Below are 25,268 nucleotides of genomic sequence, written 5' to 3' on the forward strand. Positions count from 1 at the left end.
ATGTGGAAGTGTCTGGCCAGTGATTGATGGTGACATCATCCCCTGTGTGTTTGCTCCTTTCAGGCATGGCCATACATGTAATATGATCCTAGGGTGCTGTTGATTGTGACCATGAGTACAGGCAAGGGGAGGTGGGTGAAGCATGACTTGCTGCCATGTCACAGTGGGGATGAGTTTGCAGCAGCAGCATGGGGCAAGGACTGAGGTTTGGCAGATATGGGGGAGGCAGTGGGCGGGGGCTGTTGTTTAGGCCCTATAATTTATTCCAGTGTCACAGCTGATGTGTCAACATATCTGCAAGCATGTGTTCAGGATCTAAATGTACAATGGCCAGAGGAGCTGCTGGGGTATCCCTCAGGTGCACATGGTGGTTAGACACCATTTTGCCTGGGGCTGTGTGCATTATGGGATGATTCTCCCTGTTTCATACTGCCTCAGGGTGTCACATGAGTGGTTGTGGTTGCTTTTGGGGCCAGCTGCCAGGCATCCCCCCCCCCCCCCCCCCCGAGCAAAGTATCATTTGGTGTCACAACACAGTGAATTTTTGGATGAGGGAGATGATTGGGGTATGACAGGGTGACCTGTCCATTGTAGGCAGTGCAGGTAGATGTGCTGGACAGGTGTGTTTGGTTTTGGGGGCAGGGGAGGAGTCTAGGGTTGTCTTATTGTACATGGGCAGTGGTGTAGCCCACCCAAAATTTGGGCTGCCTTAGTGTCAGCCGAAGACCTCCTTCCCACCAAAGAAACATCTTGGGCAGCCGGTGGCAGTATCCCCAAGCTGTTGCTACCAGTCATTGGCTCCCCACTGCGCATGCTCAGTTTTTGCACATGCGCAAACCTCAGCATACACGGAGGCTGGCAGCTGGCAGTCGTGGCTCAGGGACATTGCCACTAGCCGCTCAAGATTTAAGTTTCTTTAGTAGGGAGAAGGAGGTTTTCAGCTGTCGGGCCTTGGGAATCCCTGTCAGCACAGGTATTTAATTTACGTTTGGGGGGGGGGGAGCACCTGGAGGGAGAGGGACAGAGATGACATTTTTAGCCCACCCACTTTGATCTCGGGCCCATCAGGCCCACCTTGCTACGTCATTGCACGTGGGAGCTAAGCTAGGTAGCATGTGTGCAATGTGATGGTGAACTGTCCATCCTGCCATTGTGCTGTGACCTCAGCTGTATGAAGCTGGGTGTGCAGGCAACAAATATGTGACTTGCCTTGGTCTTTAATAGGTACAAAGATTTGTGGGCAGTTTGGCTCCTTACCTTGTTAGACCCTTGCTGCTGTATGAAGTACCCTGTGCCTGCTCTCCCTAAAGAGGTGGTGCTCATTTTGAGTCATGAGGAGTCCCAGGAAGTTTCTCTCTTTTTGGGAAATGTTCCACTGTCTTCTAGCCTCCATCTTCCCTATGCATATGAGAGGTCGACAGCGGGTGCTATATAGTGTGAGGTGGAATGGGGCTGCTCTGCTCATTGCTGAGCAGGGTCTTCTACATGCTGCACATATCTAGACATTTACCATTGCAGCCAAAGCGTGTATGTATAGCATAGCACATATAGCCCTGCATGTGTAGTGCCACCATACATATAGTGCTACATTGTTATTGCTGCTGCCAGAACCCTCCTGGATGTTATTCCATACAGGCATTATAAGGGCAGTTTCCATAGCAAGGGAACCTTGCAGATGTTTATTACTGCACATGTAGGGTCAGTGCATGCATGTGCTTACCTGTGTGCAGCCGGTTTCTGCATCATAGGTACACTTTCAGAACATTCTGGATTTCTACGTTTACCTTGGTGGCATTATGTGAGATCCACATTTAACTCCTATGCATTTTCAAATGCTTTTAACTATATGCTATAACCTATACCATCCACAATTCTAGAAAGAGCATAACATACATGGTGAAAAATAAACAAAAAAGGTAGTGTGTCATTCAAACTACAAAAATCATAACAAATGCAGACACACCCACAAAGTGTTAAAAATTCTGACTTCCACTGTGCAAGAAAGAAAACTGAAAAAAAAAAATAAAGCTTTGAGATATTTCCTGAATACAGGTGTATTGACTTCAGTTCTCAGATTGCTGGGTAGCTTGTTCTGCTCTGTTAGACTAGCTATAAAAAAAAGTCTGAGCACAGCTTTCAATAAGGCAGAGCAAAAATACAGATGAAACCTGTCAGGTCGCTTGTCTGGTGCTACATTTTCCCTGCGCTTAACATTTAAATGTTAAGCACAGGGAAAATGTTGGGGATCATAACAGTGACCACATAAGCAAACAATTAACACAGAATTGCAGTTGGACCATGGTGGCACCCTTGGAGTCATGATTAAGGGGGGAGGGAGGGAAGCGGGCAAAGCAGGAGAAAATCACAGAGACCATCTTAGCAGGAACCTGGGAAATTAAAATAATAAATAAGGGACTTGTGTCACACCTGAAGTGTCCCCAGGTGGAAATAGAGATGCCTTTATTTGGCTCCCAGAGGGAAATTGCTGCAGTGCTTATGGTTGTTGCTAGGCAACAGCACAAAGGGCAGGGGGATGGATGCTGGGGTAGGATGGAGGAAAACCAGGGTAAATGAACAGGATCAGCACTGGGGGGGAGGGGGGGGGCAAATAGAGCATTTGCCCTGGGCCTCAAGCCTGCCTGAATCAGAAGCAGTGCAGCCTGCTGGCAGACTATGTGGCCCTTTTGAAAATTTCTACCCTGGGCCTCAGCATGTATAACACTAGAGGAATGGATACTGAGAATGGTCAGACCAGACTTCACCCATATGAACTGGCCACTCAGCAGCACACCATACCCCTTGACAGTAGGCCTCAAAACCAAAGAAACCTGCTGCATCTGTAAATAACTCCAGGTCCCTTCTAGCTATGGGTTCAGTTGTCAGGCAAAGACACCATTGAAGCCAGAGTACAGCATGAAGTCAGTGAACCTTATTTAAGTTCCTAGCTGGGCAACTTGCCTGACCTCAGGGAGATCCATTCAGAGCCGATTAATAGAATCTCCAAGATGCTTTCTCCTGAATCAATTCCCAGAAATTTGAAGAAATTACCGTTTTCCCTAGTAGAGGCATAGAAGAGAGCAACAGGTTATTGCCAAGCACAGAACAGAGGCAAAGAAGATTTTTGTATTTTTTATAAAAAGAAGTATAAGCTGTATGACCGAGGGGGGAGGGGGTTGGAGAGAGGGAGAATTGTTGGGCATGGAGTGTAGGGGAGGGGAGGGAGAAAAGGAGAGATGCTGCAAGATTGGGGGGGGGGTATAGGAGAAAGGGAAAATTGTCAGGCATGGGAGAGGAGCAAAAGGGCATGACTCAGTCAAAGCAGAGTAGGGAGTGTGTTGGTTCAGGCCAGATAAAAGTTGAACATAAGCAGGGCAGAAGGGAGGGCCAGGAAAGCCAAGAGCAGCCCTCCACAATATACTTCATTGCATATGTGCAAGCAGCAGAAGCTTAATTTAGGTAGGCCAAGTTTTATCTTGGAACCTTGAGAAACTCTAATCTTTGAGGCCAGGCCAGAATCAGGCCTGGTTTTGGTTAAACTTGAAGATAAAGACTGGTGCACACTGAGACAGTGGAGTCCTACTTTCTAAGAGATTTTTATTCCTAAGTTTTTTACATCTGTGAAGGGAACATGATTTAATATGCTTGATGATATGTTGAACCCTCTGCTCAGTGTATGGCAGTGGCTAAGAAAGCAAATAGAATGTTAGGTATTATTAGGAAAGGAATGGAAAACAAAAAATTAGGACATTTTAATGCCTTTGTATCACTCCATGGTGCAATCACACCTCGAATATTGTGTGCAATTCTGGTCACCGCATCTCAAAAAAGATATAGTGGAATTAGAAAAGGTGCAGAGAAGGGCGACGAAAATGATAAAGGGGATGGGACAACTTCCCTATGAGGAAAGGCTAAAGCGGCTAGGGCTCTTCAGCTTGGAGGAAAGACGTCTGAGGGGAGATATGATATAAAATAATGAGTAGCGTGGAATGGGTAGACGTGAATAAATGTTTACTCTTTCCAAAAATACTAGGCCTAGGGGGCACGCATGAAGCTACAAAGTAGTAAATTTAAAATGAATCAGAGAAAATATTTCTTCACTCAATGAGTAATTAAACTCTGGATCGGCCACTGTTGGAAACAGGATACTAAACTTGATGGACTTTCAGTCTGTCCCAGTATGGCTATGTGTTGTGTTTGGTCGTGAGCCCTTGGACCTAGGTTGAGGCCTAGGGAAGACTGAGCCCACGCTAGCACAGAGACTAAAAGGCTGCAAAGCCCAGCACACTCATGGAGATCAGAAAGCACCACCAGGGAGGAAAGCTAGAACACTCATAAAGGCCACAAGGCCGAACTGGAACCCATAGGTAACGAAGTCCAAGCGCATGGGCTGCAAGGCCAAACTGGAACCCAAACACACAGGAAGAAAGGGGAAAGAAACAAAACAAGGTCCCCTAAGAGATTTCTAACCAGGCAGCACACGCTGCGCAAAATATAACCACAAACGAAAGATCAAAGGACCGTGCACACAGGCACAAACAATAACTAAAGGGTTAAAGGCAACACCATGCAAAGAGATAGTTCACACTATGCCTTAAGGCAGAGTCAGACAAAAGAGCAACTCACACAAGCTCAAATAGCAGAAACAGCAAGTAAAGGGTTAAAGGGAAACCACACTGAGAGGCAGCTCAGGGCTGTGCTGTAAACCACAGCTATACAGAAGAGCAGCCCAAACGTATTCAAACAACAGATTCAGAAAGAAAAGGGTTAAAGACTAACCACACAGAGGAACAGCTCACAGCTGAGCTAAAAAGCACAGCTAAATGGAGGAGCAAGTTCTCACAGATGCAATCAGCAAATACAGAAAGTTAAGGGTTAAAGGCTAACCACACAGAGAGAACTCACACTGTGCCTCAAGCACAGACAAACTGAGGATCAGAAGGAAGCTCACAGCTGAAGGAAGTAATGCTAGAGCGTTCTATACAAGCAGAGGTAGGCTTAAATAGGGTCTGGCATCATCTGCCTCAGATGTCAGCCCAATCCCTGACATAGCCGATCAGGACCGAGACCCTGTCGCTGCCATGTTTGTCCCAGTAGGATCATAGCACAATACTTATGTTCTTATAATGGCATCTCGACACCTAGATTCTATTATAGAATACTAGTATAGCATGGTATCAGCATGCCTTACATTTACATGCTCACATTTATATCAGCCATAAACCTGACATAACTGTGGGCACCTCAGTGTGCAAGGGCACATGTACAGTATTGTATAAGTGGCAACCCTACTCATGCTCTTCCCATGTAAATGCCCCCCCCCCCCCCCATGCATTTACAGACTATGCCACTTACACAGCATTACAGAATAGGCTTTAGTTGCTTTGCTGCCACTTACTTGTAAGTGTACGCAAACCTGCGAAAGTGCTACTATTCTGTACTAGAGACAGGTTGTTCTTTGCAAAGACATATCCTATGTCAAGTTGTTACCAAATGAAAATGAGCGGGAAAAAACCACTACTCTTTCTGTTTGTCATTTGCCAATGATAACGCACATTGTGTGGAGAGAGTGTGCACTCTCTTCCAACAGTAGAACCACCATGCATTTGCGAACCATTGTGCATGTGCAAACTCAGGAAATAGTTTGCCCTCTTTCCACATAATGGGGAAAGTTCTATAAATGGCACCCCAAGTGCTAATTTCTTGCCCAATTTTTGGCATGGAAATGCATTCCAATGGATGTGAGGTGCCGAAACGGGGCTAAAATTTATTTTATTTATTTATAACACAGTTTATAGACCGTGCTATCTTACATTCTAGGTGGCATATGAAAACATTCACAATAGAATTTCCAATAAAAAATACCTTCAGTAGAAAGATAATCATAATAAAATCTTAAATCAAGATAAAATAAACAATACAGTCAACATATCCATTAACAATAAGCCTGAGAGAAGAAATAAGTCTTGAGCAGTTTTCTGCAGATTGGTGCAGAAATACAGTTATGTGTCCAGTTATAGAATAGCGCCTAAGTGTATCTGTGTGCAACTGCAAAGGGGGTGTTTCTATGGGAGAGACATGGGCAGGTCAAGAGCATTCTGGAAAATTGTGCACAGTATTATAGAATACTGGGAATGCATGCCCAGCTTGTGAGCCAGGATTTACACCTGGTTTCAGTTAGTGTAAGCCCTCACACCCAAAGTTAGGCATGGAATTTGGTGACCAACGGTACACCCTGGAGCGCCCTTTATAGAATAGCACTGCGTGCTAATTTTTTTCAGCACCCATATTTGAACGCCATTTACTGAATACGGTCCACTATTTCCAAAGCGTGCACACTATTATTAGAAACTGACAAAACAACAAAATGGCCAAATGAAAGGGAATACAGTGAAAATTCCAGTAAATGGCAAGGGAAACGACATAAAATGAAACTTTTCTGGTTGCCCATTCCTGTTCTGTATATTTACATGTGCAAGTGATGTTTATGTTTATTGATGCTTGATATGCCGCCTTGCACAATGAAAACGATTGAGCCACTGATGTGTAAATCCAGGTGCCCAGTTATAGAATTGCCCTTCACGTGTCTAGTAATGTCCTTCATGTTATTTTGAGGTGCAGTCCCTATTCATATCACACTCCTTAATATGAAATTACATGTTAGGTGTTTAACACCGTTGGTTTGCATGCTAACAGTTAATGCAGTGGCATCCTATTAGCATATGTTAAAAGCCATGTTAAATACTTAACTCAGGACCCCTTTTACAAAGGCGCACTAGTGTTTTTAGCGTGTGCTAAAAAATAAGTGTGTGCTAAACGCTAGAGATGCCCATATATTCCTATGGATGTCTCTAGCATTCAGCACACGCTTATCAGCGCATCTTTATAAAAGACTCCCTCAGTAACTTAAATATTCATTCAGTTTTATTCAAATTTGTGCCGTAGATCAGTGCTTCTCAACCCAGGCCCCGAGACACATCTAGTCCTATTAGGTTTTCAATGTATCAACAATGAATATGCATGAGATAGATTTACATACCGCAAATCTATCTCGTGTATATAAATTGTTGATTTCCTGAAAACCTGATGGGACTAGGTATGCCTCAAAGACAGGGTTGAGAAGCACTGACATTGACAGTTAAACACGCAGTGGTCCCTGTCCTTCCATTTTTACATGACCTTGATGCAAATCAAAGTTAGAATCCCTTTTTATCTTGTCTACAGGAAATAGACCAGTTCAATTCAGTTCAAATCTTAAGAAGGCCAGAGCACTTGTGATGCCATTGATGTATTTTTAGTGTCTATGGTGCTTAGTGGTCTCCATTTCTATTCTTGTCTAGGTTCATATACAGAAAAATTGTCTGTAATGTTTAACAATATAATTATCGTATAGAAATTCACGTAAGAAACATCAAAACTATGTCCAAATTTCAGCAACAATGAAGGAAATTAGACAGCATCATCATAGGAGCCGACTCTGTGGGTGCTTGAGCACCCCCAATATTGAGAACATTCCTTGTATGTGTCCAGGGAGGGGTTATTTCCACTGGGCTTAGCACCCCCAATAATTTTGAAAAGTTGGCTCCTATGGACATCATAAACTACTTCTTTCAAAGTGACATGAATCCTTTTAAAAGAATTTATAAATTTCTGTCACAGCCTGAGCCATATTTAAGATTTTGGCAGTCAGCAGATCCCTGAGAGCAGGTTGCAGTAATGGCAGGAAGATTAGAGAACATAAGAACTTAAGCACTGTCATACTGGAACAGATCAGTATCCCATTTCCAACAGTGGCCAATCCAGGTCACAAGTACCTGGCAAGATCCCAGAACAGTAAAACAGATTACATGCTGCTTATCCTAGAAATACCCAATACATAACTAGTAGAGATAAACTAGGGAGTTAAATGCAACCTGCGTTGTTGGGGAAAGTCTCATACAGTCATGGGGGTGATTCTTAACACCAATGTAGGTGAACCCTCATTGAGTGACACTTATAATCATAGACTGACCCCCTCCTTCCAGTGTTTGTGAGTGTTTAAGAGTTAATCTGATTTTACTTGATTTGCTTGTTTTTTGCACATTGATAAACTGGAGGAGTGATATAATTGTTCTTAATGTTTGCACGTTTTTAAATACTCCCAGCTGAGTCTAGGTATTAGGTGATGTAGCATTACCCCTTAAATTGCTGAACCACACTTATCTATAATGATGCTGGTCTCCGATTCACCAGACTTCCAATGTAGCCTGTAGTCCCGCACGGGTCATCCTGACAGGTGCCTGTTTCACTCCACACCGCTTTTTCAAGGGATACTAGTGCTCAGGATCATATGTCGGCTTCTCCCCAGACCTAAAAGATAAGGTAAGTTAAGCATTACCGTTGAACATCAACACATCATAAGGCTCAAAAGGTATGTAGCTTGCGGTTCACAGTCTAACTTCGGTTTCCAATTAGCGTCTTTACACAGTTTAAATATGGCGGCATTTTATAGTTCTTCCCGCTGCCAGTTTCTGGTTACCACTGAAAATTATGTCATCACCGGGGGTGTTTCGCATAAAGCACCCCCAGTGAATATACGTGTTAAGCCCATTTGGTTCCAGTGTATTTAGATGGTATATCCAAAAGGTCCCCTGTTGTAGTAGCTTCCTATTTCTGTCACCTCCCCTGATGTTAGGTGTAACGTGATCAATTACCATGCATTGCAAAGTGTCCACAATGCTGTACTAATGGTGCACCCAAGTGCTGTGCGGTAATCCGTGACCAGTGTTCGATCATTCTTGCATTCAATGATTGGCTGGTTTTCCCTATGTAGACTTTCTTACATGGACAAATGACATAATATATCACATAGGGAGTCCGGCAAGTAGTGTTATGTCTCAGAAGGTAAGTTTTATGGTTGTGTTCAAAACTTCTGCACTTGATTGTGAAGGCACATGTTCTGCAACTGGACCTGAGGCATTTGGTATGTCCCCATAAGTTGTAGCAGGTTGACGTTCCATGGCAGGGAGTGTGGCAGGGCTCAATATTTCTTTCAAATTTTGGGCCCGTGAGAACGCTGTCCTCAATCTATGGTGTGTAAACAAAGGATGAGACCTCATCATGTCCCAGTGTTGCTGGATAATGTGAGCTGCTTTTTCTCCTCCCAGTGCAAACCTCATGACAAACGTCATGACAGGATCTGCAGTGTCAACTTGTGGTTTCTGCAGGAGTAGCAGTTCTCTGTTATTGTATTTGGCGCGGGTGTATGCTTTCTTCAAGGTGTTATTGGGGTAATTCCTCCGTACCAATTTATTGCCCAACTCCGTGGCTCGAGATTTAAAATCTGTGTCTTGTGAGCAAATGCGTTTAAAACGCAAAAATTGAGAGAAGGGGAGACTAGCCCTTAAAGACTTGGGATGGCTGCTGGTGCAATGTGCAAAAAACAAGCAAATTAAGTACAATCAGATTAACTCTTAAACACTCACAAACACTGGAAGGAGGGGGTCAGTCTATGATTATAAGTGTCATTCAACGAGGGTTCACCTACATTGGTGTTAAGAATCATCCCCGTGACTGTATGAGACTTTCCCTAACAACACATGTTTATCTCTACTAGTTATGTATTGAGTATTGTAGACGATATAGTAGAGTATTGCCGTAGAGTTTTGACAGTATCCTAGAAATAAGCAGTAGATTTTCTGAAGTTCATCTTAATAATGGACTTTTCTTTTAGAAAGTTATCCAAACCTTTTTTAAACCCTGCTAACTGTTTTTACCACATTCTCTGGCAATGAATTCCAGAGTTTAATTACTCATTGAGTGAAGAAATAGTTTTTTCCAATTTGTTTTAAATTTACTACTGAGTAGCTTTATTGCATGCCCCCAAGTCCTAGTATTTTTGGAAATAGTAAACAAGTGATTCATGTCTACCCGTTTCACTCTACTCGGTATTTTATAGACCTCTATCATATCTCCCCTCAGCCATCTCTTCTCTAAGCTGAAGGGCTCTAGTTGCTTTAGCCTTTCCTCATAGGGAAGTCGTCCCATTCCCTTTATCATTTTTGTTGCCCTTCTGTGGTACCTTTTCTAATTCCACTATATCTTTTTTGAGATGCGGTGACCAGAATTGCACACAGTATTCAAGGTGCCATGGAGCGATACAAAGGCATTATAACATTCTCATATTTGTTTTCCATTCCTATCCTAATAATTCCTATGATTCCAAGGACTAGAGAGCTAGAGGAGGCACAGAAGAAGGAAGGTCGTAGTGCCACAGTGGTGGCCCTTTGAAGCAGTACAAGAGCATGGTACTAAAGTTAGAACAAGCTTCTCTTTAGCGGGTATTTAGTGCTTCCAAAATTTGGCATGCTGGACAGTTGCTTATTCCTAATTCTAGGCCTGGTAACAGCCCAGGTGATATTCACCCTGTGGCAGTCAGTGGTTTTAAAGCTGCTGATAACTGCAGGCTGAATTTGACTCAGATAATGCTAGGCCATGTCCGGGCACCTGCACTAAATATCTGGGCCTTTGATGGATTCTGAAGTTATACCCCATACCTAATTCAGCAAAGACAGAACTGCTTTTAATGCAGTCCTATCTATCCAGTTAGGTGTGCAGACACCAGCACTGAAAGCAATCAAAGACACATCTATCTTTTGAAAATCTCTGAAAACATTCCTCTTCAACAAGGCCTACAACGAGAACCTACAACCTCATTGAGTCACCTCAACAACCACTCAACTACGAACACCCACCTCTATAAATACCCTAACAACTCTCTTCCCTCTTCACTCTTCCCTTCCTCAATCGCTCCACACTACTAACTGTATCTGATATCCTGCAATGACAATGTTTACAAATCTATGTAAGCCACATTGAGCCTGCAAATAGGTGGGGGAATGTGGGATACAAATGCAAATAAATAAATAAAATAAATATCGCTGGTGCCCACCTCTACTCTGCCCCCCAGACTGGCCCAGCACTAACCAAACAGTGCCATAGCAGTGACACTGGATTTTCAGCAGCACTGTGTAGTTAAATGTTGCTGAAAATCTGGGGATGGCCCACTCAGGCCCCAATGCTCAAAGCTCCGGTGCTAAAGTGAACAGTGCCTACCCCATACTGCAGGAACAGCGCAGAAAGATAGCCCTCCAATGCTCAAAACTAATGGCATTCAAATTATATTTGAGACCAAAAGTAAGGGGCACGATTGTGTCTGGCCCATGCGCAGAAGAGTTTTGCGGTAAGCAAATCCTGAAGTAAAGCACACATTGACACTGTTCTTCTGTGCCTTTAAATATAAGCTTTTGAAAAAATATTTCACTTGAAAGGCTTGTATTTAAGTGCAGAAAACAGGCACCAATCTGTGCTTTCACTTTTGGGTTTGCTCAGACTCGCATACATTTGTTTCTCAGTATTGGCACTTAAAGGCTTGCACGAGCTTCCTTCTACTTCTGAAACAAATCAAAACTGGCAGATTTTAAACAGATTATCATAAGAAATCCTCTCTTCAAACCTCACAATGCCAGCTCTGAGCTGGCAGTAGGTTTCCAGTGGTAAGAGCAGAGTTTGTGCGCTGTTCTCTGATTGGGAGGGCAATTTGCAGCCATCTTTGGCATGCAGGCTGTTTCCTGTGCTAAAACCCTCTGAGCATTCAGCACAGATTAATGCTAGTGCTAGGTTCTAAGCATCTGCCCCTCAGTGTGGTTGAAGCAGGCAGGAACCTCTCCTGCCTGCTTACACCATGCTCAGTAGCAGCCCAGCATTTCTAGAGGGCTTTGTTTATCTCTGTTCTAGTCATTGCTTAAAATCAAACTGAATATTGTATTTTCATATGTTTTATAGTCTTTATCTGTTATTTGCCATTCAAGTAGCAAATTACTAAAGAATGCACAGCAAAGCACAATAGCCCTCCATGATTAAAAGTGATTTCTCCATTCACTAAAGTTTTGTAGCTTAGAGCCAGTGCTGACGTATTAATTAGATTATTTTTCACAATTATGAAATCATCTGTATGTGCAAGTCAAAATAGCTGTTAAGGATGTAATATAGACGTACCCATTTTTCCTTCTTCTTTCTCCCATGGAAAGAAATTGAAATAGGACAATGGAGAAAGTTATGTCAAGTCCCTTTGACCTTTCCAGGAGTGGTACAGTCCTGTGTATTTGTGCTTTTTGCCATATATTGTATTACTGATATTTTTTTATTTATATGCTGCACTTTTCCACTCATGGCAGGCTCAATGTGGCTTACAAATTGTATACAGGTGCTTATTTGTACCTGGGGCAATGGAGAGTTAAGTGACTTACCCAGAGTCACAAGTTGCTGCCTGTGCCTGGAGTGGGAATCAAACTCAGTTCCTCAGGACCAAAGTCCACCACCCTAACCACTAGGCCACTCCTCCACTCCGTAGTGTGAATCAGACCCAAAATATATTTAAAAAAAAGAGTGGCTTCTATTTCTTAAGTGTAAATAGTCACCAGTTTAGTCATAAAGTATCTGTGACTCAGTAATAATCTCAGTATCACATGCACAGGGAAGAATATATTTTTATTTTCAAAGGCACTGGAAACATAATATTACATATTTAATTGCAGTGACCTTTCAACTATTTTTTTTTCTTTTTTGGAAACAAGATATATTTATTGTTAGAAGGTGCATGGTGACCTAGTTTTAGTCAACTGAGGCCAAATATGGATGGCCTTGAGATCTGACAACAACCTTGATAGCATGAAAAACTTTATTCAAGGAAGTTAAAAGAAGCAGCTGTTCCTCAGAGATATTTGCCTAGGCAAGCAGAGTAGGACTGCCAGCGGGGAGGGGAAGGAATGCTAATTTTGGAGTTGTCATCTCATGAGATTCAGAAGTTGTTTATTCAGAAAGACTCTCCTGTAATTTAATCTCAAGACAAAATAGAACTGAAATGTAATGTTACATAAGAAAACACCACTTATTTTGCATTTGCAATTCTTTTATATTCACTATTCTCTCCCCCTCTCCCCCTACTCTTTTTATTCCACTTCTGCTCCCTAACACAGTTCTGGTCAGGCAGCTCTATTATCTTTTCTTGGCGCCAGAGCTAGAAAGTTGCCTTCTCTGAGGTGCACCCTCAGTACCCTTAATTGTAAAGGTTTTACATAGTAAATGACAGCAGATAAAGACCTGAACGATCCATCCAGTCTGCCCAACAAGATAAACTCATTTTACATGGTATATAATACTTTATATGTATACCCGAGTTTGATTTGTCCCTGCCTTTCTCAGGGCACAGACCGTAAAAGTCTGCCCAGCACTGTTCCTGTACTAAAAGTTCTGAAGCTAATGTCGAAGCCCTTTAAAATTCACACTCCAGCCCATCCATATCTATTCAGGCACGATCAGGGCGCAGACCGTAGAAGTCCACCCAGCACTGGTTTTACTCTTCAATTACCGGCGTCACCACCCAATCTCCGCTAAGATTCCGTAGATCCATTCCTTCTAAACAGGATTCCTTTGTGTTTATCCCATGAATGTTTATCAATAGAAATCAAACAAAACATGGAAAAGAAAATAAGATGATACCTTTTTTATTGGACATAACTTAATACATTTCTTGATTAGCTTTCGAAGGTTGCCCTTCTTTGTCAGATCGGAAATAAGCAAATGTGCTAGCTGACAGTGTATATAAGTGAAAACATTCAAGCATTAATATGACAGTCTGACAGGGTGGGAGGATGGGGGTGGGTAGGAGGTATGCATGGGGACATCTGGGGATCTGGGGTTCCTAGCCCATTATAAATCATAAAGCTGTATTTCTCTGTTGATCACCCCACCCCTCACCTATCCACACCCATCCTGTTAGAATATCAATGATATGCTTTGATGTCCCCATGCATACCTCCTACCCACCCCCATCCTCCCACCCTGTCAGACTGTCATAGTAATGCTTGAATGTTTTCACTTATATACACTGTCAGCTAGCACATTTGCTTATTTCCGATCTGATGAAGAAGGGCAACCTTCGAAAGCTAATCAAGAAATGTATTAAGTTATGTCCAATAAAAAAGGTATCATCTTATTTTCTTTTCCATGATTTATTTTGTTTGATTTCTATTGATAACCTTAAGAGTGGACTAACACGGCTACCACATTCCCATGCATGTTTGAATTCCATTACCATTTTCATCTCCACCACATCCTGCAGGAGGTCATTCCACGTATCCACCACCCTTTCCGTGAAAAAAATACTTCCTGACATTACTCCTGAGTCTGCCCCCCTACTTGGAAGTCCTCTTACTGCTCTGGGCTTGTTTGCTGAGAGAGCTTCATATCTAAATATATCTTGCACCTCAGCGCAGAGTGCTGCAGACTGTATCATGATGGGGCAAGCCTGTATCCCTTATTTTGCGTGTGGTTTTGCAGTGATAAATATTGCAGCAAAAATCACTACTGCCAAAGGTTATAAGTGCAGAACAGTTCATTAATAATGTTTTCTTCCCTAACCCTCCCCCCCCCCAAACATTAAAGAAAGCTTGATATAGTTCAAAACAATGAAGGGAGTAGGCATATTATTCACAGAAACAAAATTAGACATTTCATTAATTTTAATACCCAGTTTAGTCAAGATTATTTCATTTCTATCAGCTAAAAATGATCGTTCCCATTCTTTGTACTATCAATTTTGAGACGTTTACACTCCAGAAAATCCCAAACCAGCCAGGCCTATTGGCCTGTTGAGAGCCTCATATCATACCACACAAACTTTCTGTACACAGAAAACACTATGGGCCCTGTTTACTAAGCAGCGCTAAGGGCACGCTTGCGTTTTTAGTGCACGCTAATGATTAGCATGTGCTAAATGCTAAGTCACCCATAGGAACATATGGGTGCATTTAGTATTTAGTGCACGCTAAAAACGCTAGCGCGGCTTAGTAAACAGGGCCCTATTAGATTTTCAATAAATAATCAGGGGGTTTACTCGTGGCTGCTGAGCAAGTTATAAACAGTGTCAGCTACATCTATGTGCAGTAAATGGCTGATTTTCAAAGCAATAAGGAATGTAACAACAGACAAGTTTATTTATTTATTTATTTGTAGCATTTGTATCCCACATTTTCCCACCAATTTGCAGGCTCAATGTGGCTTACATTTGTCGTGATGGCGGTTGCCATTTTCGGGTAACAGATTTATACATGGTGTTGCGTTAAGGTGCATACATACATGGTAACAGAGATGGAACATAACATACATAGAACAGTTCATGGTATATATATATATATATATATATATATATATATATATATATATATATATATATATATATATATATATATATATATACCATGTGCATACATACATGATAAAGAAGAATACATTATGGTATTGCATGAGGTTCCTGAGTGGTAATTGGATTATAACATACATTAGGTCATCGACTATGGAGAGACCATATTCAGCATAAGGATTGTTCACTAATATCAAAGAGGTTAATCAGTCAAGTGATAAGATTTCGGTTGTGTCTAGGTCGTGTATAGTCTTAGTATTTAGTATTTAAGATGGATTTTTATGGTATGCCTTCTTGAACAGATCTGTTTTTAGTAGCCTTCGGAAGATAGTTAGGTCTTGCGTTGTTTTTATGGCCTTCGGTAGTGCGTTCCATAGCTGGGTACAAATGTATGAGAAACTGGTCGCGTATGTGGATTTATATTTTAGCCCTTTGCAGTTAGGATAGTGGAGATTGAGGAATGTGCGTGCTGATCTTTTTGTGTTCCTGGTAGGCAGGTCTATAAGGTCTGACATGTAGTTAGGGGCTTCCCCGTGAATGATTTTGTGGACCAGGGTGCAAACTTTGAATGCAATTCTTTCTTTTAGTGGGAGCCAGTGTAGTTTTTCTCTTAGGGATTTGGCTGGTATCATGCTTTGAAATATATATGAGTTGTCCAAAGTCCACTCAATACAGATTCCTCAGTCTCAAATAACTATATGGAATAATAGGGTCATCCTGGGGACTGTGTGTGCCATGAAGCCACAGAAGGAAGCAGAGGTCAAAAATTGCTCTCCCTCCATTGTTTTCCTTGTGTGGCCATGGCACAGTGTGTGGGGTGGGGGCGCTAGAGGGCATGTCACACAGGATGTGATTCTGGATCAGGACACTCCTTATAGAATCCCATCCTTGTCAGTTGGTACAGTCACAGTGACTTCTTCTTTGTGAGGAGATCTATCAGGCCTCAGTCCTGGGAATGCACTGATCTTTCTCAGTACTGGAGCTCTATCCCTGATACTGACTGTCATTAATTTTCCACAGTGAACAACAGATGATCCTTCCTTAGCTGCAAATGAGGCAGATTAAAAAACCTGGCTCTTTCAGTAGGCTTTCGGGCAGACAGACTGACCTATTAAGCACTGGCTATTCCGTTCACTTCTGCCGTTTACTCTCCTTCCTTAGCTGCAAATGAGGCAGATTAAAAAACCTGGCTCTTTCAGTAGGCTTTCGGGCAGACAGACTGACCTATTAAGCACTGGCTATTCCGTTCACTTCTGCCGTTTACTCTCCTTGGCCTGTCCTGTTCTCTACATACCCCATGTGATGTTAATATTTAATTATTTCTTCTTTAAACTCTGATATGACTGTATTGCTTTCCTATAATTTAATGGAGTTCCTTTCCTACTTTATTTTCAGTCTGTACACTGCTTTGCTCTGCTTGCTAGCTAGAGCGGTATAGAAAGTATTGGAAATAAATAAAAATAAATAAATAAATAAACTGTTGTATCTAGAATTACCAACCAGCTGATATTTGGCCAACATGGCCTTTTCTCATAAAGAAGCAGCTGGCTAGACAGAAAACTTGCTAATGTAAGTGCTGGTTTTCTGCCAGTTGTCAACCTCTAGATCTGTGGCTTGCCATAATCCACCCAATCCTCATCTGGCACCTAGTTTGACTGCTTTACAACTGCTCTTTCTAACTTCTGGCATGTCTGGTGTGTCCTCATTTCTGTACCTGCACAGTTAAGAAACATTAATCGTTTGGATTGCTCAGAGGTCTGTAGATACAGAGCCCCATGGTTCAAAAAAATGAATGCTTCAAATGCACAGCTGCAGAAGGATCAGGCAGTATCTCCTTGCACCCACATGACTTTTTCTTCCACCAAAGAGCATGATCTCTGTTGCTGTAAGATTTTACTGAGTGATATCCTCCACTATCGCTGCTGCTGGGTTGTGAGTCCTGAGTCTCCCTCAGCTCAAGGGGCAGACCAACCATTGGGACAATAGGGCAGTGCCCAAGGGCCCACTCTCCCCTAGCTTCCATTTAGTTTAATCATTTTTGATAGGTGGATAGAGACCCATGACCCTTAGGAACCCAGGGGCACAGATCACTGTCAGTCCACCCTTGCTCAGAACTACTTGCCTAAGACATTGCTGCTATGCTTTGCAACCTGAGCTGGCAGATGAGGTGACCAACACCTCAACTTGCCAGCAGCTCTTCAAGGAAGGATGGGAATAGTTTAGAGAGATATAAAGAAGGGTGAGATGACCAGAAGCAGCTTATCACAGAGGAGCAGGAGGGAGGTGATGAGGGAAAGGGGACAACACCCTTTGGAAAACAATGGGGAAAGGGTTGCTAAGGAAGGCAGGAGTCTGTGCACTACAGAGTGGGGGCATGGTGATGAGGGCGGTCTAAGTTCCTTAGAGAGGAAGGGGGGAAGTGTACGTGAGGGCTGGAAGATGGAGGAGGAACAAGACATGGCAAAATAGAAGTTAGAAACAGCAGTCAGACTAGGTGACAGATGGGTGAAATAAAGATTTAGGGGGGAATATTCAGCCTGTAGTGATCAGTGGTTTTTAAATGCTAACTGCCAGAGGCTGAATTAGGCTTGAATATTCAGTGCTGAGCCTAGTGCAGTTACTGGCACTGAGTATCCTGGACTTTCAGGACCATGGAACATTATCCAGGTCCAGCCAATCCTGGCAAGTTAGAACTGCCTGGACACTGGCACTGAATGTCAACAGTGCCTGGATAACTTCCATATCCACCACAAATCTGTCCCTGGACCTCCCCAACACTAGCCAGAGAGTGCCATGATATTCAACAGCACTTTCCATTTAAGTGCCACTGAATATCTGCCCCAGACCCACACAGTGCTACTTAAACTAAGCAGAAACTTCTGCACATGAAATAGTACTGAATATTGAGCCCTTAGAGGACAGCAGAGGAAGGAAGGGACTTAGCAGGGATTCAGGGCGCCAAGAAAGAAAAGTATGCAGACTTGGAAATTGAGGGGGTGAACGCTAAACAAAGGCTGACTGGGGAGAAAGCAGGGAATCAGAATGGGTGGGACTGGGGACATGGAGAAACCCTAAAAAAGAACTTAGGAGAAGACCGACACAAGGGAATTAGAAAAGAGAGTGGGAAAGGGCAGAGGGCAGAACATGGGGATTGTGGATTGGGAAAGGTGGAGACTCAAGAGATGGAATGAGAATTTGTGATGGGCAGTAGAGACTCAACACTTGGGTAGAAATAAGTTACATTGTGGGCAGTGGCATAGCCAGACCCAGTATTTTGGATGGACCCAGAGCATGGCACGGCACTCCACAGCCCCCACCTCGGAGATATAACAAAAATTATAGATTTTTTCACTTACCCCACATCAATATCTCTCCTCCTCCATGGCATTCTTGCATCTGCCTGCCTGTTGCTGAACCCTATCCTTCCCTGGTGTACCTTACAGGTGTCCCTGGCACCTGCAGCGATTCAATTATTGCTGCCAGTGCCAGCGCTGCAGGCTTCCATCAGCTGGGTCCCACCAGACAGGAAATGATGAAAGCAAGGGCGGGTCCTGGCCAATGGAAGCCTGCAGGGCTGGCGCATACAGCAATAATTGAATCACTACAGGCACCAGGGATGACTGTAAGGCATACCAGAGAGGGATGGGGTTAAGCAATGGGCAGGCAGATGCCGGGACCCCACGGAGGAGGAGAGATGTTGTTGATGTGGGATGTCGCCACTGGGTGGGCCTGAGCCAAGAATGAGTGGGCCTGTGCCCACCCAGTCTGACCTATAGCTACACCACTGATTGTGAGATGATGATAAGAAAAAGGCAGAAGGGTGGGAAGGGGTTGACACATGGTGTGAATGACATGGAGGGGCATGATCGAAAGGGATGCCCAAGTTTTCCTGAGGACGTCCTTGCAGGACGTTCCGGTGAAGGGGCCAGGAAACCCGTATTATCAAAACAAGATGGGCGTCCATCTTTCATTTCGATAATACGGTCAGGGATGCCCAAATCACGAAATTTAGGTCGACTTTAGAGATGGTCGTCCTTAGAGATGGTCGTCCCCCGATTTTCGGCCATAATGGAAACCAAGGACGCCCATCTCAGAAACGACCAAATGCAAGCCATTTGGTCATGGGAAGAGCCAGCATTCGTAGTGCACTGGTCCCTAGGGGGCACTGCAGTGGACTTCAGAAATTGCTCACAGGTGCATAACTCCCTTACCCTGTGTGCTGAGCCCCCCAACCCCCCCCCCAAAACCCACTACCTACAACTGTATACCACTACCATAGCCCTAAGGGGTGAAGGGGGCACCTAGATGTGGGTACAATGGGTTTCTGGTGGGTTTTGAAGGGCTCACATTTACCACCATAAGTGTAACAGGTGGGGGGGGGGGGGGGCTTGGGACCGCCTGCCTGAAGTGCACTGCAGTACCCACTAAAACTGCTCCAGGGATCTGCATACTGCTGTGATGGAACTGGGTATGACATTTGAGGCTGGCATAGAGGCTGGCAAAAAATATTTAAAAAGTTCTTTTTTTAGGGTGGGAGTGGGTTGGTTGGTGGGTTGGTGGGAGTAAGGGGAGGTCATCCCTGATTCCCTTCGGTGGTCATCTGGTCAGTTCGGGCACCTTTTTGAGGCTTGGTCGTAAAAACAAATGGACCAAGTAAAGTCGCCCAAGTGCTCGTCAGGGATGCCCTTCTTTTTTCCATTATCGGTCGAGGATGCCCATGTGTTAGACATGCCCCAGTCCCACCTTCGTTACGCTTCCGACATGCCCCCATGAACTTTGGTCTTCCCATGATGGAAAGCAGTTGAGGACGCCCAAAATCGGCTTTCGATTATGCCGATTTGGGTGACCCTGGGAGAAGGACGCCCATCTCCCAATTTGTGTCAAAAGATGGGCGCCTGGGTGCCCTTCTTTTTCGAAAATAAACCTGCTAGTGAACTGGAGAGAGCGTGAGAGGCACTGAAGAGGGGTGGATTTCTGAAGTGGCTGAAACAGTGGAAATGGAGCTGGGGAGTTGGTGGAAGAAAGGTAATAGGAGGTAGGGTAGGGATTATGAGATAGAAGAATGGACTGGAGGCCAGAGAAGGAATTGGTGACAAGGAAGGAGCTGGGATGGCTGAAGGAAAAGAGATGGAGGAAGTTAGATGAGGGTTGAAGGAGTAGTAGAAAGTATGGAAACTGGGGACTAGGAAGTGGGTGAAATATAGAGGGGGGTACAGGAGGCTTGTGAATGAAAGAGACAGAGCAATTGGAATGCTAGAGAAGGGATGAGAGTGGGATATTGAACATGATGGATAAGTGAGAGATGAAAAAGGGAAACTAAAGGCTGGAGGAAGGGAAGAATGAGGGGTAAAAATGTGATATAAGTGGATGGTGAGGCAGAGATGAGAGAAATGATTAAGAAAGGAATACCTGTGTGTGAGAAATAGATATACAGAGAGAATTAAATAAGATAGGAGGATAGAAAACAAATAGAAAGGAAACCAGGACAAAGAACTTAGAAAACCAAGACAAGAAACTTAGAAAAGAAAATGGAACCCACTCAATTAGGACAAATAAAATGTCCTGGCAAAGAGAAAATAATCTTTTGTCAGTTTAGGGTATTTTGTATCTCTTCTATTTTTATATTTTGCAGCATTTCTGTTTCTCTTTTTCCAGTATTGTAATTCTCAGTCTGGGTTTTGGGGTTTTTATTTCAGATTCTGTCTGAATGTTTCTGTTTCTAATTTGTAGTCAGTCAATGTTTACTGTGTGTGACTAAGTTGAAGGATCCTGATAGCATATAGTTCCTGTTTAGAGATCTGTAACATTTCTGTTTGTTCCATTTATCAAGGGGGCAATGTCTTCAAATGAGTTAGTTTTATTCATACCGTGACAGTAATGAACCTCACTCCTAAACCAGGATATGGGTGGAGTATAATCTCAGTTTCTCAAATTTACTGCTAATGCTGGAGTTCATAAAATGTATCAAGGTGTGTCTGGAAATTGTTTTTAATCAAGTCTGTGCCTCCCAGTACAAGGGTGACTATTTATGTATCTTTCTGCCACATTTTCATGGTCTCTGACTACATTTCTTGATATATCACAGAATAATAACTCAACTGACACTTCTATAATCAATGCCATTCTGATGTTTTTTTTTTTTCTTTTACCACTGTCTAGTTTCTTTACATCCGGCTTTTTTTATTGTTCAGAATAGGGATGTTCCAGGTGATCCTAATCTTTTCATTCTCCATAATTCTCTTAGGGCCCCTTTTACTAAACCACGCTAGTGATTCCCAGGCAGCAAATGTGATGCAGCCCATGGTGCATCAACGTTTTCCACACTGGGAATCACTAGCAAGGTTTAGTAAAAGGTGCCCTTAGTGTTATGATCCCAGTGATGTTATAGTGTTTATTTACTTACTTACTTACTTACTTACTTACTTACTTACTTACTTACTTATTGATTTATTTGCTGCATTTGTACCCCACATTTTCCCACCTATTTGCAGGCTCAATGTGGCTTACACTATGTTGCAAAAGGTATAATCATAAACAGAGTAAGAGGTATGGTCTAATTTAACATATTACTGTGTAAGAAATTAGGTAGATAGGTCAGTAGAATTATTTACATAACACAAAATAAAACAGGTAAGATATAATGACCAATAGTGATAATGTGATTAACATAATCAAATTAGAAGGGATCAGTATTAGTTGGTTTAGATATAGAATGGAATCAAGTCATTAAGGAGGATTTTTATTGTAAGTCTCTTCGAACAGGTGTGTCTTCAATAACTTCTGGAAGGTTGTCAAGTCATGCGTTGTTTTTATAGCATTATATAAATTATATTATAAATTATATGCGTTGTTTTTATAGCATTATAGCATATAAAGTTTCCAGTGGATTTTTGGCCAATTTTCCTCCAGGAAAGTTTGCTTAAACACATTTGTCTAAGCCAAAAGTCATCCTGATGTCACTGAAAAAACTTTTCTTTACTTCAGTTGTTTTACTACGTCAGACAGCAGAAGGATGCAAGGCTGATATATTCTTCCTGTCGGTCCTGGGAGAATGGAGACTGGTTCAAGGAGTTGCAAGTAATGCTTTACAATGGCTGACTTTTGGATAAGATAAGTACAGCATCAAAGAAAATATTTACTGTTTAGAGCTTTTTATAAGTCATAGAAATTAACATTTTATGATATATTTTGGAAGATTGAACACTACTGGAATGTTTTTTAGCCGATGATGAAGAGTAGATCTTTGTGATTACATTTAGCTCTATAAACCTTTGGGTTTGGAGCTTCTTCGTTCCTTTACTAAACAGATATGAGATTGCTTTGAATATATGAGTCTCTTGAATTTTTGTCAATGGATCACTAGTTGTATAATATTCCTTTTGCGAGGTTGTGTTTCCATACCCATTGTTTTCTTATAATCAATCCACGCCATACTGAGATTTCTGCTTTTCTTACCATTGGCCATGATCTTTATATATCTTTTATACGATGCAAAATTGTTAGGAAGATCTTGGATTGATTTTATGTTAGCAGCCTTGAACCAGAATGGTTAAGCAGGGTAGAAATGTGGAAATTACACTAAATTATAATTAAATCTTGAATTCCCATAGCATCTCTCCCAGGCTATTTTTAGGCCCAGGTCTGCTCATTGGTGTCTTGCTCCTTATATGTTATATTTTCATGGGGCCTAGCCATTACATATAACACTATTCTTGCTCAAAACACCGAGGGACCATGCTGCAAGTGGGTTGGAACCTGGGTTCTTCAGAAACTACTCTGGACCTGACTATAAAATCTGTGTCTTATTTTCCTTCAATTCGATATGTCCAGCGCATTCGACATGGTAAACCATAATATACTACTAAGACTCCTCGGCCACTTCGGGATTGTTGGAAACATACACAACTGGATCAAGGGCTTTCTAACCTCTAGAACATAACAAGTAAAATCAAATTCAAACATATCACCACCATGGAAAGCAGCCTGTGGAGTACCCCAGGGATCACCCTTATCACCAATACTCTTCAAAATGATGATGATCCCATTGGCAAAGTTCCTATCCAAACGAGGCCTCAACCCATTCATATATGCAGATGATGTCACAATCTGCATTCCCTTCAGACACGACTTGACTGAAATAACCAAAGACATAAATGATAGCCTGAACATCATGAACTCCTGGGCAAACTCGTTCCAACTGAAACTGAACGCTGAAAAAACTCACTGCCTTATCCTCTCTTCTCAATGTAACAAATTTAAACCCGCAACCTTAAACACCCCAGGACACACACTCCCTATTTTAGATAGCCTAAAAATACTTGGACTAACTATTGACCGCAACCTCACTCTCGAGAGCCAAGTAAAAACGGTAATACAGAAAATGTTCTACTCAATGTGGAAACTCAAACGAATAAAACCTTTCTTCCCGAGAGATACCTTTTGCAAACTAGTACAATCAATGGTCCTAAGCCATGCAGACTACTGCAATGGAATCTATGCGGGATGCAAAGAGCAACTCACTAAAAAACTCCAGACCACCCAAAACACAGCAGCCAGACTGATATATGGTAAAACACGATTCGACAGCGCTAAACCCCTTTGAGAAAAGCTACATTGGCTCCCAATCAAAGAACGGATCATCTTCAAAATCTGCACTTTAGTCCACAAAATCATCTATGGTATAGTCCCAGGATACATGACAGACCTCATTGATCTACCAACTAGAAACAGAATCAGATCAGCACGATCATACCTAAACCTACATTACCCAAACTGTAAAGGGCTAAAATACAAAACAACTCACGCATCTAGCTTTTACTACATGAGCGCACAACTATGGAATGGACTCCCGTATGCAGTGAAAACAATACATGACCACCCAAACTTCAGGAAATCACTGAAAACCTTCCTCTTCAAAAAAGCTTATCCCACCAATCCAACATAAATCCCCACACCCAGCAACACAAGATAATCTATGATCGTATTGGACAATTTATTATCCTCGACCCCATGATGCCTGAAACACCTCTACCTGTGACCACAACACAACCTTGTATTTGTTATCAACCGTAATGGCAATCGCCAATACGATACTTTGTAAGCCACACATTGAGCCTGCAAATAGGTGGGAAAATGTGGGATATAAATGTAATAAATAAATAAATTAATTAAATTTTCTGGAATACACCCTTCTCAGTTCATGGATTTGTACTCCTAATATCACTCTCATGATTAAATCTCTTTCATGCTATTTCTAATTGTGCAACCCTGCAGTTACGCAGGTCCTGAGTTCTGTTTCTGCACTGAAACTTCCTCTTTAGTTGCTAGTGTAATAGCAGCTTTCTGTCACTGACCTGCCTCTGCCTTGTTTGGCTTTTCTGATTCCCTTGCACTCATTCTTCTAATTCTCTGGCATCAAAAGAAATAGTTCTGATAAAAGCCAATCCTATAGGATAAGCTGGTGAGATCCAAATAAGCTACCTTCATTTACTGCTACTTTTGGACAAAAAAATTGGTTTGTACCCTTGTATAGTTAGAACTAAATTTGTTTGAAATCATTCAAGTGACAGAGGCATAGAAAAAACACTTCCTTCCTTATTTCATGTTGTTTACATTTTCATCATATACTGCCTACATAACTGAATTTGTTAACTGAACAGCACCTATAATTTACATGGAAACAAATAATGCATAGCAAAGCTAATATAGGGGGGGGGGGGGGGGGGGGGGGGGGGGGGAAGTCAGGAGAACCAAAGCAAGTGAACATAAAGAAAATGAGTTGACATTATCATGTTGTGAAATAGTATATATCCCATTATAGAAAGGTTTGAATAAAGAACCCTAATTGGATCTAACAAGACTCAGGCTTTTTGACAGCTCCTGGGCAGGGTTGCCAGGTGGAAATTTTTTTTCCAGCCCAATCCAGCCCAAAAAAACAGCCCAAAACCCGCCCAAACACAAACACAAACCCCGCCCCTGACACCCCCACCCCCGCGTCATCACCCCGCCCCCGCCATCATCAACCCCGCCC

The sequence above is a fragment of the Microcaecilia unicolor genome, chromosome 3, assembly GCF_901765095.1.
Source record: "Microcaecilia unicolor chromosome 3, aMicUni1.1, whole genome shotgun sequence".
Classification (NCBI taxonomy): domain Eukaryota; kingdom Metazoa; phylum Chordata; class Amphibia; order Gymnophiona; family Siphonopidae; genus Microcaecilia; species Microcaecilia unicolor.